The sequence below is a fragment of the Hoplias malabaricus genome, chromosome 6, assembly GCF_029633855.1.
Source record: "Hoplias malabaricus isolate fHopMal1 chromosome 6, fHopMal1.hap1, whole genome shotgun sequence".
Taxonomy (NCBI): domain Eukaryota; kingdom Metazoa; phylum Chordata; class Actinopteri; order Characiformes; family Erythrinidae; genus Hoplias; species Hoplias malabaricus.
In genome coordinates, this window is record NC_089805.1 from 40,169,807 (window position 1) to 40,184,172 (window position 14,366).

At 39.8% G+C, this 14,366-nt stretch overlaps 1 long non-coding RNA gene across 1 annotated transcript; it reads left to right on the forward strand.

Moving 5' to 3' along the window:
- Window positions 1-8,511: 8,511 nt before the first annotated feature.
- LOC136700379 (uncharacterized) lies at window positions 8,512-11,137 on the forward strand. Its single transcript, XR_010803738.1, has 3 exons — window positions 8,512-8,892; window positions 9,204-9,704; window positions 10,489-11,137. It is a non-coding gene; the product is annotated as an uncharacterized lncRNA (long non-coding RNA).
- Window positions 11,138-14,366: the final 3,229 nt, after the last annotated feature.

Genomic DNA, 14,366 nt, shown 5'->3' on the forward strand with positions numbered 1-14,366 from the left:
CTTCACATGTATATGGCAGTAGCTCATCTGTTTCTGCAGTTAGTGCTCATCATCCTCTAGTCATTAGTGGACACAGGACATTGTTGTCTGTTTATTTGTGGTTGGTGGACTATTCTCAGTCCAGCAGTTTTAGGGGATAAATAAACAACAACAACAACAACAAAAAAAAAAAAAACTCTAGCAGCACTGCTGTGTCTGATCCATCCTACCCGCACTGTGGTGGTCCAATGGGGGGTGGTCCTGACACTGACGAGGCTGCACCCATACCAGCGCAACACTGTGGCTAACAGGGCAACCCAGAAAACTGCACTACTTTATATCAGTATGAGTTTATAGGCTGTGGAGTTAATATTCGCTGGTGAATGTTTAATATAGTGCTGAGTAAATGACAATATCCTCTTGTAATCAGTCTTGTAGGATTGAATCAAAGTGAACATATCCCCCCGAGGACATGTTCGCTGACTGTACACGATACAATGACCTTAGTGCCATTCCGGCTCCTGATTGGGGCCCATTAAAGCAAGCCCTTTGTCCAGAGTTGGCGCTACATAGGAGTCACACAAGCGGGCAGTCTCTCCAGGGCCTCTGCGGAGGTCTGTGTGTTTTTGAGAGCAGGGTTAAAGTGGGGGAGGGAATGGCGGATGTGCGGGTGAGCCAGTTCCTCTATTTGTGCAGCGCGATAGGGGTCTGAGAGGGGGCCGTTATGAGCACAGCGGCAGTGGCACGGCCGTTTATTCGGAGAGAAGGCCAGACAGTAGCCGTCAAAACAGGAAAAGGCAAGCAGCAGCTGTTGGAGGCTGCAGAGCACCCAGGTTCTAACCTCAGGGCTCGGACACACACACACACACACACACACAGCTAATAAACATACTTCCTGTGGAGCACAGTGTACTTCAGAGCTGGGGGAATGGTCACACTTGTCCACTACTGTGGTCACAGTCCAGTGGCAGGTGTGATAGTGATAAATAGTGAGATACACACTAAGCCCATTTTCTCTAATTACAGCTGTGCTACACATGGGGCTAAGTTACCGTATCTGTGTCAGATTAATACTTACTCTTACATTGAGGAGGTTTGTTTGTTTGTTTGTTTGTGTTACTGTTTATTTGTCATTAGATTATTAATTACACTGGTGTTTAATTCACATTATCTCGTGACTGACTCAGGTCTGATGCTTTTCCATTAGGTTCAGTGTTAATCAATTGAAAATGTAAGGGACAAATCATAAATATATTATCCCTTTATGAACAGAAATGTCAATTCAAAAAGCTTAAATATACCCAATTGACACGTGATAAACCCTTTTACACTTTTCATTTTATTCAACAAAAAATAACTCTTAAGTAGTTTGAAAATGACAAGCGAGGAGAAATGGTCACTGCACTTGTTGTGAGCTCCATCAGGAAAAAAGCTCTGCAAAAGCATGTGCAGTGATGTGTTCTGTTGTTGGGGATAAACCTGTATCCAAAACGTCAGTGTGAGTGTATGTAATGTGTTAATAAATGTAAATGTAGTGTATTAATTGTTCATTTAATTGTATTTTAATTGATAAAAAAGAAATGGCTATTTTAATACTATGTAAATGTTAGCGAAAAATGACAAAACCCTGAGAGAAAGAAGATGGCGGACCACTGTTGGTGACTGAGGGCAAAGTTGGAGGTCTACTAGTGTTTTACACAGCGTTTTCTGGGCGGACCGCTGGCGATTAAACAGAATTTTAGACAAAATGCTACATTTTAGCACTTTTCCATTCACAGTCTAATTTATATATTTTTTTCTTCATTCGTTTTTTTTTTTAATCTTTTATAAATAAATTAGTAAATAATTTTAATCCAGCACAGTGTCAACATTTTCAGCATTTAATTATTTTATATCAGGCTTATACTCATTATTATATCTCTCATAGTTGTTGGTAATATTTGTATTAGTTTGTTTTCCAAAATAAAAGTCTCTGTGAATGTAAAATCACTTTGAGAAGGAGTTATAAAGGAGTTATATCCTGTACAGGACAGTAATCTGAGTGGTCTAATATTGGACCAGCAGTTGTCTACAACCAGTGGTGTGTCAGCCATTTTATATCAGGCTTATACTCATTATTATACCTCTCATAGTTGTTGGTAATATTTGTATTAGATTGTTTTCCAAAATAAAAGTCTCTGTGAATGTAAAATCACTTTGAGAAGGAGTTATAAAGGAGTTATATCCTGTACAGGACAGTAATCTGAGTGGTCTAATATTGGACCAGCAGTTGTCTACAACCAGTGGTGTGTCAGCCATTTTATATCAGGCTTATACTCATTATTATACCTCTCATAGTTGTTGGTAATATTTGTATTAGTTTGTTTTCCAAAATAAAAGTCCCTGTGATTTAAAAATCTGTGTGAGGAGATTATAAAGGAGTTATATCCTGTACAGGACAGTAATCTGAGTGGTCTAATATTGGACCAGCAGTGGTCTAAAGTCAGTGGTGTGCCTGTCTTTTTATGCCACTGGACCGATATATGCTCACTGTCTGGGAAGAAAGCACCAAAATATGGAACTGCATTTTGTTATTGTCTTTATTTATGTATGTATATATGTATGTTACTTATTAATCTTAAAATCTAATTTCACAATAAATTATTATATTTCAGCTATGAAGCAAATATGCCAGATCTGTGGTTATGAATGTGAACAACTGAAATGTGTGTACATTTACACGTCCACTGTTCATCTGTTAAACCCTACAATCTCATCCCTTTATTAACAGGTAAAGATGTATATGTTTAAAATCCCCAGTACCTTGAAAGTGGTTAAGATATAACTCTACACCTTTCATTCAGTATGTGTCTCTGTGTGTGGTTCATTAGAATAAATAATTAAATAGATCTGCATAAACATATTTTTTTCATCCTTGTGAATTTACTGTGATAAAGGCTGATTTTACCCTCGGTTCATTTTAATAAGTTAAGTTTTAATATGGTATTAAAAATGGATGATTATTTAGGTCTAATCTGAGAGTAGCCAGTGGCCATGTCTCAGTGAGTGTGGCCACGTGGAGCAGCATGCGGTGCTTCAAAGACTTTTGATCGCCCCCTTGTGGCAACACACCTTAAGACACACATTCATTAAGATTGGAGTAAATGAATCAGTCTGAATAAAAGCAGACAGTGACACACACACACACACACACACACAGAGAGAGAGAGAGAGAGAGAGAGAGAGAGAGAGAGAGAGAGAGAGAAAGAGAGAGAGACAAAGAGAGAGAGAGAGAGAGAGAGAGAGAGAGAGAGAATGTTCTGTCGCGTGCATAAGCCTGTCCAGTGAGACTGAGAACAGGAGAATGCTCAGTGCTCAATTACACTGACCGCTCTCAGTCTAATGAGGAACCAGCCATGCTGCGTCCACTAATACATGACTAATCACCGGATTGTTCCTTGTTATTTTTTAAGCCTGGCATAAACTTTGAAAAGGAAGGACTACTCAGCGATTACTGTCTAAACCCGCCTCTTATTCACTCCTTCCAGTTTCTATAAGTCTGTTTACACCTCGCAGTAGCATACATTACAATGTTCAGACCCCTTTAGAAGTTCCTGAACTGACCACATGCAAAGGCACGTGTAAACAATGTATTATGAATGCTTTGGAGATTTAAATCCGTCACTCAACCCAACAGGTCCATGTATAATGGAGGAATCAGCCGTTCCCTTTTAACGATTTCCTCACGTTATGAAATAGCCATTGCACTGACACACTGCAGCCCACGTGTCTCAGAGATTCTGTACTTAAACCTATTTTATTGTGTAGTTTGTAGTTTTTCAGAGACGATTGGACCCTGGGGCTCATGCGAGTTTTGCTTTAAATAATAAAATAAATATATAATAAAAAATAATAAAAGAAGAAACAAAGCATATTCAATGAATATTTATATGTATGTGCTTCATCTGTGATTGGACAGAGCCCTGTATGTGGGACTTGCGGATTGGTCCACTCCTGGAGAGGTCTGAAGAGGTCAAGCGGCAGGAAGTGGATGTGACATGTGAGGGGAATGTGTGTGTGTACTCTAAATAAGACCAGGACAATCCTAAAGGAATGGAATAGCCTCATATATATATTTATAAACAAACTCAAAGCAAGACCCTGTTTGGGCCGTTTCTGATTGGCACTTCAGAGGCAGTAATTATAAGCGTGTGTGTTATTTCTACACACATGGCGCTTATATGTACCTGCTGCATGTGAGGCTACGTGGGCCGGAGTATTGGCTGCTGCTCTGTGGTACATTTCCAAACATTTAAACCCATTCTGTTGTCAGATGTTGTAAATGTTTGCCTGGGCAAGACAACATGGGGGCTTTGGATAAATGCACTTGTGTAAGATTTCTTTTTTTATTTTCTTCCTCTTCTTTTTAGTGGCAGATTTCCAGATCTGATGCAATCGCCACAGCTAAAAACGTCGTCTCTCCGTCTGTTCCCCTGCTGTGCTTCGCTCTCGCCTCATTTTCAGCTCGTCCTTAAAGTGTGGATAGAACTGTAGTCTTATTGGAGTCAGACACACACACAGACGAGGTGGTTTTATACATGATCAAGGCGTGATGTGCATTACATACATGTGATTACCTACCTATGATAATAATATCATCTCATATGTATAATGTCCAGCATGTTCAGCCTCTATTCTAGGTGTGTATGCTTTTGTATAATGGATTGACCAATGGAAATGGCTCATAATTTTGAAAAATGCACTTTTATAAGTGAATCTCCTCAAACTGAATCTTGTTCCATTACCTTACACTGAACAGAAGGTTTCTTACCTATAAATATTGAGTCACATTAAAATGGTTTTTGAATTAAAGTAATAAAATAACTGTAATATTAATACGTACATTAGATTGTGCAGTTGCGTTGGGCCTGTGAAGTGGAGGAGCTAAGGAGTTAAAGCCCTTATTGGAGTCCAGTTCAAACTGTGTTTGATTTCTTTGTCTCAGATTGATTGTGGTCGTGCACAGAGGTTAATTACTGAAATCACTGTTACTGCCCAGCACTTCTGAACATGATTTACCCTACACCTCAGCCTCAGTCATCATCTCTCTCAGTTTAAAGAACAAAACAACAAGGAGCTTCTGTCCAGTTCTAGTATCTCTGTCTTATTATGTGCATTTGTATTCTGAAACACACACACACACACACACACACACACACTGTTCTGCTGATCAGCTATAAATATTCTCTCTCTCTCTCTCTCTCTCTCTCTCTCTCTCTCTCTCTCTCTCTCTTTCATTCCTTTCCTTCTCCTCCTGTGTGTGTGTGTGTGTGTGTATGTGTGTGTATGTGTGTACGTGTCTGTCAGACAGACGATTACAGCAGGCAGTCTGGTACCTCCAGACACTATGCCCAAAGCCAATTGGTTGATTCTCTCTCCACTTTTGTGCCAGTGACCCAGTAAACTCACAGCTGAACTGGCCAGCTGTGTTCTGATTGGCTGTCTCTGAGACACATGACTCACACTAACAAACATGCCTTTCTGATTTTTGCTTTCATTTCTCATTCTCTCTCTCTCTCTCTCTCTCTCTCTCTCTCTCTCTTGAAACCTGCTTATTATAACCTACACGTATTACTTTCTAATACTTATTACATATTAATATATTTATCCAAGCGTTTATTAATTTGTTGTTCTATCTATATATCAATCTGTGTCTGTGTTATAAACATACACACACACAAATTGTTCAATAAACATTAAATATCGCTTTTGCATATTTCTTTTTTCTTTTCTTTTCTTTTATTTTCTTTTCTTTTTTTCACTTCTCTCCTCTCCTCCATCCCTCCTCTTCTGTTGTGCACCGGCGTTTCCCAAACAGGTTCATCTCCCCTGTATTTTTCCACTGGCTTCCAGTCCATGTGTGTGTACCTTACTGCAGCAAGATATTTCAGTCATTTTTGCCTTCTCCTTTCTCACACTCTCTCCACTTCCACTTTCCCAGGGCTTCACACCAGTCTGTGGCCTTCATCCTCACATTGTAAACTCCTATTGTGTTTGCTTCTATACACATCGTGGGAGAGGGGAATAGAGGAAACAGTCTGTTATAAAATGCTGACTGAGATGGTGATGAACTTTTCATGTGCAGGTTAAAAATGTGAAGCTGAAAATATTAATTTGTATTTCTCTCTCTCTCTCCCTCACAGACACACTGTTTTTCCCCCTACTTTCCTCATATTCCTACCTCTCTCTGCATTTCTCCAATACACTCCAATACAATGCTAATCTTGCAAAAATAGTTCAGTCTATCACTAGAATTCTGGATCTGGTTTTGTCATTCAGCATGGCCTTAGAACAGGAAGGGGTTATTTGACATGTGGATTTCAGCACATCAAAACCGTGCTACAACAAAAACAGACCCTCGCTGAGAAACATGATGAAAAATGATGGAACTGAAGCATGACTGGTATCAGTGAGTTTGTTACTGTGAGTGTGAATGACGTGTTTTTAAATAATACGAATAAAAAGTGTGTCTGAGAGTGAAAATGCTTGAGAGGGTGAACAATTTGGTTTTGATTTGAATGAACGTCTAATATGTGCAGTGTATTAATTAGTAATTAGTGTAGCCCTGACATACACAAGAAATCCCATAGGTGTTGTAGCAAAACCCTCTCCTCTCTTACACACACTCTTCCTCTCCTCGGGCCCCATGCTTCTTTACAACCCTCATAAAAATCCACCGAGCTGTGGCTCCACACAGGGGCCTATTAGAGTGAGGATAAACACACAGGCTCATGTGAACATATACACTCACTTTGACACTCTTTAGCATAAACACATGCTCATACTCAGTCTTTATCCCATCCACACACACACACACACACACGCACACTGAAACACTCGCTGGGTTTAGGCCCAGGTATCAAGTATAAGCTCCTCTAACTCAGAAAATCTTCCTGCTCTCCCTCAGGTCCTCTTCCTCAGTTGAAGCCACTCCAAAGCATTCTATTTCCAGCCTCGCTGTGCTCCACACGCTCAGGTTCAGAGAAGAAGAGGACGTTCCTGAGAAGAGAAGTTTAAAAAGAAAAAAAAAAAAGTCATGTTTTCCAGCGAAGCAGCGTGAAGATGATATGGAAATGATCTAGCACTGTTTACTTGGCAGAGAAACAACACCGCTGCACCATTCTGGGAACAAAATCTCAATTCCTCTTGATATAAAATGTATCCCTGGCATTGATATGTAAATATTTATGTGCGGAAAAAGAAGTAGGGTTTGAATGGAGCTGGGAAGAGGGCTCCAAAAATGTTTATGCTGTCATATCCTGCGCCTCTCGAGTTCCTTCGCTGTGTGGCAGGGTAATAGGAACAAGAGATTTGTCAAACATAGTGTTATTCTCATTAAATTTAGATTTCATCACTAGAACAACACCAGTCATCTGCATTGCTGTTCATCTTATCTCCACAGGAGATGGAAGCTCTGCAGTTCCAGCCGCAGTGCTTGAAGTGATAGTTCAGCAAAAGTTAAATAGTTAATTAACAAAGAAATGCTTTGTATATGAATACGTTTCTTCATTCAGTGCAGCCACCAAGTGATGAATCTTATGCTCCAACAGTTAGCATTGTGCACACATCAGGCCTAATTATATGTGCACATCGTCTGTATGAAGTTGTTTAAAGAGTTAAATCCACTATGCATGTTTTTTTACACCTATCCCAGAAGGGGATACGCTAAGATATGTTCAGGTTTTAGTTTATCACCGGAGATACAAGGGTAATGTTGATATCAAACACTGGTAAGTCAATAATCATTTTAATTTAGTCCCAACTTTTGGCAGATTTTTGTCACCAGTTGTTTGTCATCTCCAATTTCACCAGTCAGTGAGTCTTTTTCCCCCATTGCAAACAGTGCCAACCACTTCGGGAGGGTGGGGGTAGACACATGCTCCTTCTGTGGCATATGTGCCCAACCCACCACTTCAGTTTGTACTGCCATTACAAATTGAACAGCTCCACACACCAGAGGAAAATGCAATAGTGCTGTCAAAATTGGTGCCTAGTGGAAATTTAACGTACAAGTTAACGTACAATTGAACATACAATTTTTAGCGCAAATTAAACATTTTAACAAACTTAGCCACATATTCCACCCATTGTTTACTCTTCACAGAACGTACTGTTGAATTCAGAATGTAGATTACATTTTATTCATACTGAGATTAAATCTCTCTCTGTCTCTCCCTCTTTCTCTCTTTCTCTCTCTCACTTTCTCTCTCTCTCTCTCTTTGTCTCTCTCTCTCTCTCTCCCTCCTCTCTCTCTCTCTCTCTCTCTCTCTCTCTCTATTTCTCTCTCTCTTTGTCTCTCTCTATTTCTCTCTCTCTCTCTCTCTCTCTCTCTCTCTCTCTCTCTCTCTCTCTCTCTCTCTCTCTGAGCCAGAAGCTGTGCTGTGTTGGTAATTTTCTCCTTTTAAGCTTATGTGTCTGATGCTAAAGCTCTCCTTGAAACTTTTATTGTGTAATTTAAGGATTTCTAATTCAAAAATCAAAAAGAAGGGTTTACTCTCAACATTTATCTTCATTCCTAAAATACAAGGCATTACTACCATTTTAACATTATTGTTGTGATTATATTTTTTAATCAACTGACAATAATAATATAATCTTACATTTATTTAAATATCCATCATTATATTTCAATCTTAAGAAGGGACAATGTGATTAATCATTATTAACTGCAGCAAGTTCTGTGATTAATTCGATATTTTTCTTTGTTTTTAATCAATCCACAGCACTAGAAGGCAAACTGCACAGATATGTCACATCAGCTGACTGTGACCCTTGCTCTATATCACTATATTCATTCAGAGAACGAGTCATTCTTGAACCCCTGGGCTTGGACATCCGAGACATCTCCAGGGATCGAGCCGGCAATCTCCTGATGTTAGGACTTTAACACATCCTCTTTTCAAATACTCAAACCTCACCCAGGGCTTTAATTAGGTTGGGCAGATATGATGTTATGGTTTAGAGCACAATATGGCTTATTATTGACTATAAAAATAAACACTACTCTCCTAAACCACATTAATATGGTTCTGTTAGCTTCCATTGTAAATTAGCTTCAGTACAAAACTAAAGAAGGACGCCTGAGAGGTCAGACATGTGTTGGCTGGTTGACTGCTCTTGAGCTAAGGCAGAAAACTGTGTAAATTAGATTTTTTTTTTTGCTAAGCTATTCCACATTTCTCCAGGCTGCCGGAGAGGATGTCATTCTTCCACTGGCTCTGGCTTCATTCTCATGAGGTGAAGCGGCATTGGCACCCCACGGCCTTCTCCATTAGAGCTGACATCATCCTCTTCATGCCGTCCCAGACCCGGGGCTCTCTCCTGCTGCTGGGCTGACACATGCCTTTTGCCGTGAATCATTTTTTCACACATCTGTGCCACATTGGCCCATTGAGAAATAGCACCTATCTGTCCATCTTTCAGCTGAGAATGACGAGGAGCTAATAATAGCGGACAGTTTTGGCCAGATGGAAATGAAGGGGACCTGTGGTCTCAGGTCTAATACTGAGCACACAGCTTCTCCTAAGGGCCTAACTCAGAGTTCTATCTCCTCATATCTGCTGTTTTCTTCAAAGGAATCACATGCCGTGTTTCTCCACACCTGTTGTACCGAGATTGTGTGCTTCTTGCTCTTTCAGGGTCAATGGAATTTGTGCTTTCACAGCATCTCAAAGGGCTCTTCTCAGGTGAGATTATATTGTTCAAACAGTGTCAGAACATAGGCGTTCTCTGGTTTTCTGGTTCTGTTGTACTTGTATTCTTGAGCCTATATTTATAAATATCCTCTTTTTAATTCTGTAAATCCTATATTTTATTCTCTACACTGAACGATCACTGGATTAGAAACACCTACCTTGTATATTCACTTATTGTCCATTTTATCAGCTCCACTGACCGTACAGGGGCACAGTTGTTATACAATTGCAGACTGTAGTCCACATGTTTCTCTGAATACTTTATCCCCATTTCATCCTATTCTTCAATGGTCAGGGTGCCCACAGGACCACCACAGAGCAAGTATGATTTGGGTGGTGGATCATTCTTGGCGCTGCAGTGACACTGACGTGGTGGCGGTGTGGTAGTGTGTGTTGTGCTGGTGAGAGTGGATCAGACACAGCAGTGCTGCTGGAGTTGCTGCGTGGAAAATGAGTGTAGATACAAGTTTGGTGTTCCTAATCCAGTTTAATGTAAATATAATGGCTATTTTCTGTTTATTTTTATTCCTTTTGTATAATCTATGTGTTTATTGACTTTTATTTCACCTGTGCAATGCACTTTACGAAATACTTTTGAAATATTACGACCCTTTTGTGAGTTGTTGGACCTCAGGTCATCATAAGTGCCATTATTTTCATGTTTTTATTATTATTATTATTATTATTCTCTGTCATTGTGAGTCACTTTGAATCACCATCATGTGTGTAAAATATTATAAAAATATACATTTTCCTTGCTTTGTCTAACTACTAGACACCAAATATAAAAGACAAAACCTGGTTATCCTGGACGCCTCATGCCAGAGTTACACCAGGCACAGCCAACAGGGAGTAGGCTCCAGGGTAGACCCAGGACCCACCGGAGGGATTATATCTCCCAGCTAGCCTGGGAACATCTGGGGATCCCCAAGGAGGAGTTCGTGGAACCTGAAGAGGACATAAATGCGTGGATTTCATTGCTTGCCCTGTTGACATCGTAAATCTGAAATGGATTAAATGGAAATAAGATGATGATGATGATCATTGTCATCTAACAAATTTAATATTTAACCAAATCATCTTTCTGCTGACTCTTCTGATGAAAAGGAACCCACCCCTGATCATTGGAACTCATTTAATCATATCAAAATACTTCCTCATAACTCACTTATTAGATTAACTAGGACACTGCTGAGTCTGTATGTGTGAAATGTTGGACTCTGTTAACTGCTACTGAGAAATGAGAGCTGAAACAAGTCCATGAAAACTGCAGTAATGAAATTAAATGGTCAGCTTTCATGAATCTAGATTCTGTCTTAAATCTGCTCCAAAAAGGAGTTGGTTGTATTTTAACTCACGATATTTTAACACACACACACATTTCCATTACCCGCCATTTGAAGTCAAATCAGTCACACAAAACATACAGAACATCTGTTGTTCAAATTATGTTGAAGAATTAAAATAAATCTCCTGGCTTGTGGTTTGTCTCTGTCATTGATTGTGTTGGTGTTTTTTTTAGAAGAATAGACTCCTACCAGGCCCAGTCCTCAGTGGAGCAGGAGCTGGTCAGCATGGACACCACTGGACAACAGAGCAGTGGAGTGTTAAATCTATAAAAACACAACAGCTATAGAGCCACACTCAGGTTTCAACAGTGACCTAAGAGACTGTTTGGAAGAGATGAAAAGAGCAGTGCTGTATTAAAAAGGTCAATTACCTTCATTTGACTTTCGACTCTAGGTTTCAATATAATGCTTTCTTTTGTAGGTACAATCATGAGGCTGCACATGCTTTGTAGGGTGTTACAGCAACACTGGAATTGCAAAGATTCACTGGGTTGTGTAGAGCAGCTTGGGTATGAGCCGATACTAAAGGTAAAATAAGAGGTCAAATAAAAGAACTGAATACGTCTGATAGTAAGTACAGTTTTTATGGCTTTTCTTTATAAAGAAGCATGAGGCAGAGGTTCACTGCATGTAGTGTCACTGTCACACATCTAGCAGTGGGTTCTCAGTGTGTCTATGTGGAATTCCTCAGGGATTCCTCGCACAGTCCAAACACACAAGTTAAAGGTAAATGAATTGGCTGTGCAGCATTGTCCACAGGTGTGAGTGACTGAGTGTGTTGTGGCCTGTGGTGGACTGGTGCACTGTACAGGGTGTGTTCCAAGTATTTCGGTAGGTTCCACACCCACTGCTTTGCATGACCAGAGTCAAAACCAATAAAAATGTCCTAGAATGACAAGATTCAATCATTTTCAATTATGCACTTACTTTTAAATTGAATAGGGTTGATCCCTTCATCTGTAAACATGCTTTAATGGAGCTAGGAGGTTCTGTTTTCTTTTGATTTGAAAATGCTCACCTTCACTGTTCACGTGTGTTTGAGTAATGTAACCAGGTACTAACCACCTCTGTTTACACTTCAAAGTAAAAATTAAGTGACTTGAATGAAGATTTTACAAACATTAAGTTACAATGATGCAAAGCTACGATTGTTAAGAAAGTGGGAATTTGTGGGTGGAGCCGGCATAGGTCAGTGCAGTGGTGTGTGTGAGGTAAAGTGTGGTTAGCCGAGGGGATCTGAATGGCGAGTGTGAGACAGTGAGGGTTTGGGCGAGTTTGGGAGTGAGGAGCTGAGCAGTTTTTTCCCCTGCAGGCATGTGTGACTTTCATTTCAGTTTCACTGGAGAATTGCAGAGGAGTGTAACCACCAGCAAATTGTGTGTGTGTGTGTGTGTGTGTGGCTTACCATCCTCAAACCAAATTTATCTCCTGAGCTCCTGAGGGTGTCTGACGGTGAGCTAGAAGTAGGGTGTGTAAAGCCTCTTCAGGAGTGAGTGTGTGTGTGTGAGTGTGTGCATGTGACGATTAGCTGGAAGTGGGTTTTTGAAAGCCCCTCTTGGAGAGTTTGAGTGGGAATTTAAACCCTCTCAGCTGTGTGTTTGTGGGAATAAAATGTGGAATAAAATTTGCCTGCGAGGCAGATTTGGCTGGCAAAGCTCACTGTGTGTGGACGCCTAAAACATTGAGTCAAAGAAAACAAATTAAAAATGCATCTTACCGAAGCTAATCCTGACAGGCAGATCACTCTAGATTTATAGAAATATTTTTGGGAAAAGCATAATGGATTAATTCACACCTGGGATAGAATCTGGAAATACAATGCAGTGGCATAATCAGAATTTCATATTAAAAGAGGCCCTGTTACAGTCGGGGGGTTAGCATGTAAGCATTACCCTGAGACACTGCTAACTTTGCTATAGTGAAGTTAGCAATCTACAGCTAGCTATATACTGATCCTACAAAACCATAAATATGTCTTTTAAATATAATACACAATGGCTAACCCTACACTTAATTATTTATTTTCCTACTTAGCTAGTTTGCTATAGTGAATTAGCATTGTAGCCTAAGCTAGACATTAGCATAGCTCGGCTAAATTGCTACAATCTTCTGAAACTGTCTGGTGTTACGTGCTTTGTTGTGGAGATAGTATTACATTGCACTGAATGAAATTCAGTTAGCATGTTAGCTACCTAGCTTTCATTACCACAGCTTTTTTAATGTTTGGGCCACTTCAAATCTTTGCTGAGGGAAATGAGTCAGAAATTTCTCCTTGCATGCTTGAAAGTCTGATTTTGGTTTCGTTCCAGCCAGGCCTGTACGGCTAACTACTTCCAAGTCAACAACAACAGAAATTACATGTTAAATTTGCATGCAGCGTGGTCAACACATTTTTGCTTTTGAAGTGGGGGATGACACTGACACACTATTGCAGTAACATTGTCTCAAAGAAATCATCCGTCTTAATAGTTTAACCCCAAAAATACTAACCAATGCTATAAAAATGCAATAACTACAATACAATGAAAATACTATGCAGCACATAGCGGTTCAATATGGAAACACATATTTTAGTGTCAAAATAAGGGACGGTTCTGTATTTTACGTGTTTACAGCTTATTTGAGGGGCTATAAATCCCCCTTAAGCAAGTCCAACCACATCCCTGTTTAACAGAACAACTATGTTTTGTTCTTTTTATTTATTAGAAAATCTTAAAAAGGGTTGATACTTTAGAGCACTTTTAAATTATTCATGGTCTATGTCTGTTTTGGTTTTCCAGGCGAGCAGCGATGATTTGCTCTGTAATTTTGATGAAGTGGAGAGAGCAAATGTTTGAAAGTTTGAAAGGTTGTCAATAAAAGCCCTCAAAGTTTCCAAACAGGGCTAATGATTGAGTCTCTCTCTCTCAGTATCAATCTGACTGAAACACTCACTTCAAACAAGCACCTGAGAGTATTGTGTACTTCATTAATTATGGTGAGAGTTCAGTGCTAATCTCTTCAGGTCTGTTCCTGACCTGATAAACCCTGACCTTGCGTGACCTCTCCCCTCAAAGTGGGCCAGTGTCTCTCAGCATGGGGCTCCAACCTGTGAAGACCCACATGTCCTGTTTTGGGATAATTGGCCCACTCATCACAGGCTCTTACCTGGAATATCTCATTTGACATATTCATATTCATGACTTTTTCACTGTTTCACAGCAGGGCTTCTGTAGATCACTCCAGGAGTTTGATGATTAAGTTACACATCTAAAAACATGGATTGTTACCTTGATCAGCTTGTTCAAATGCAATGAGACATAAT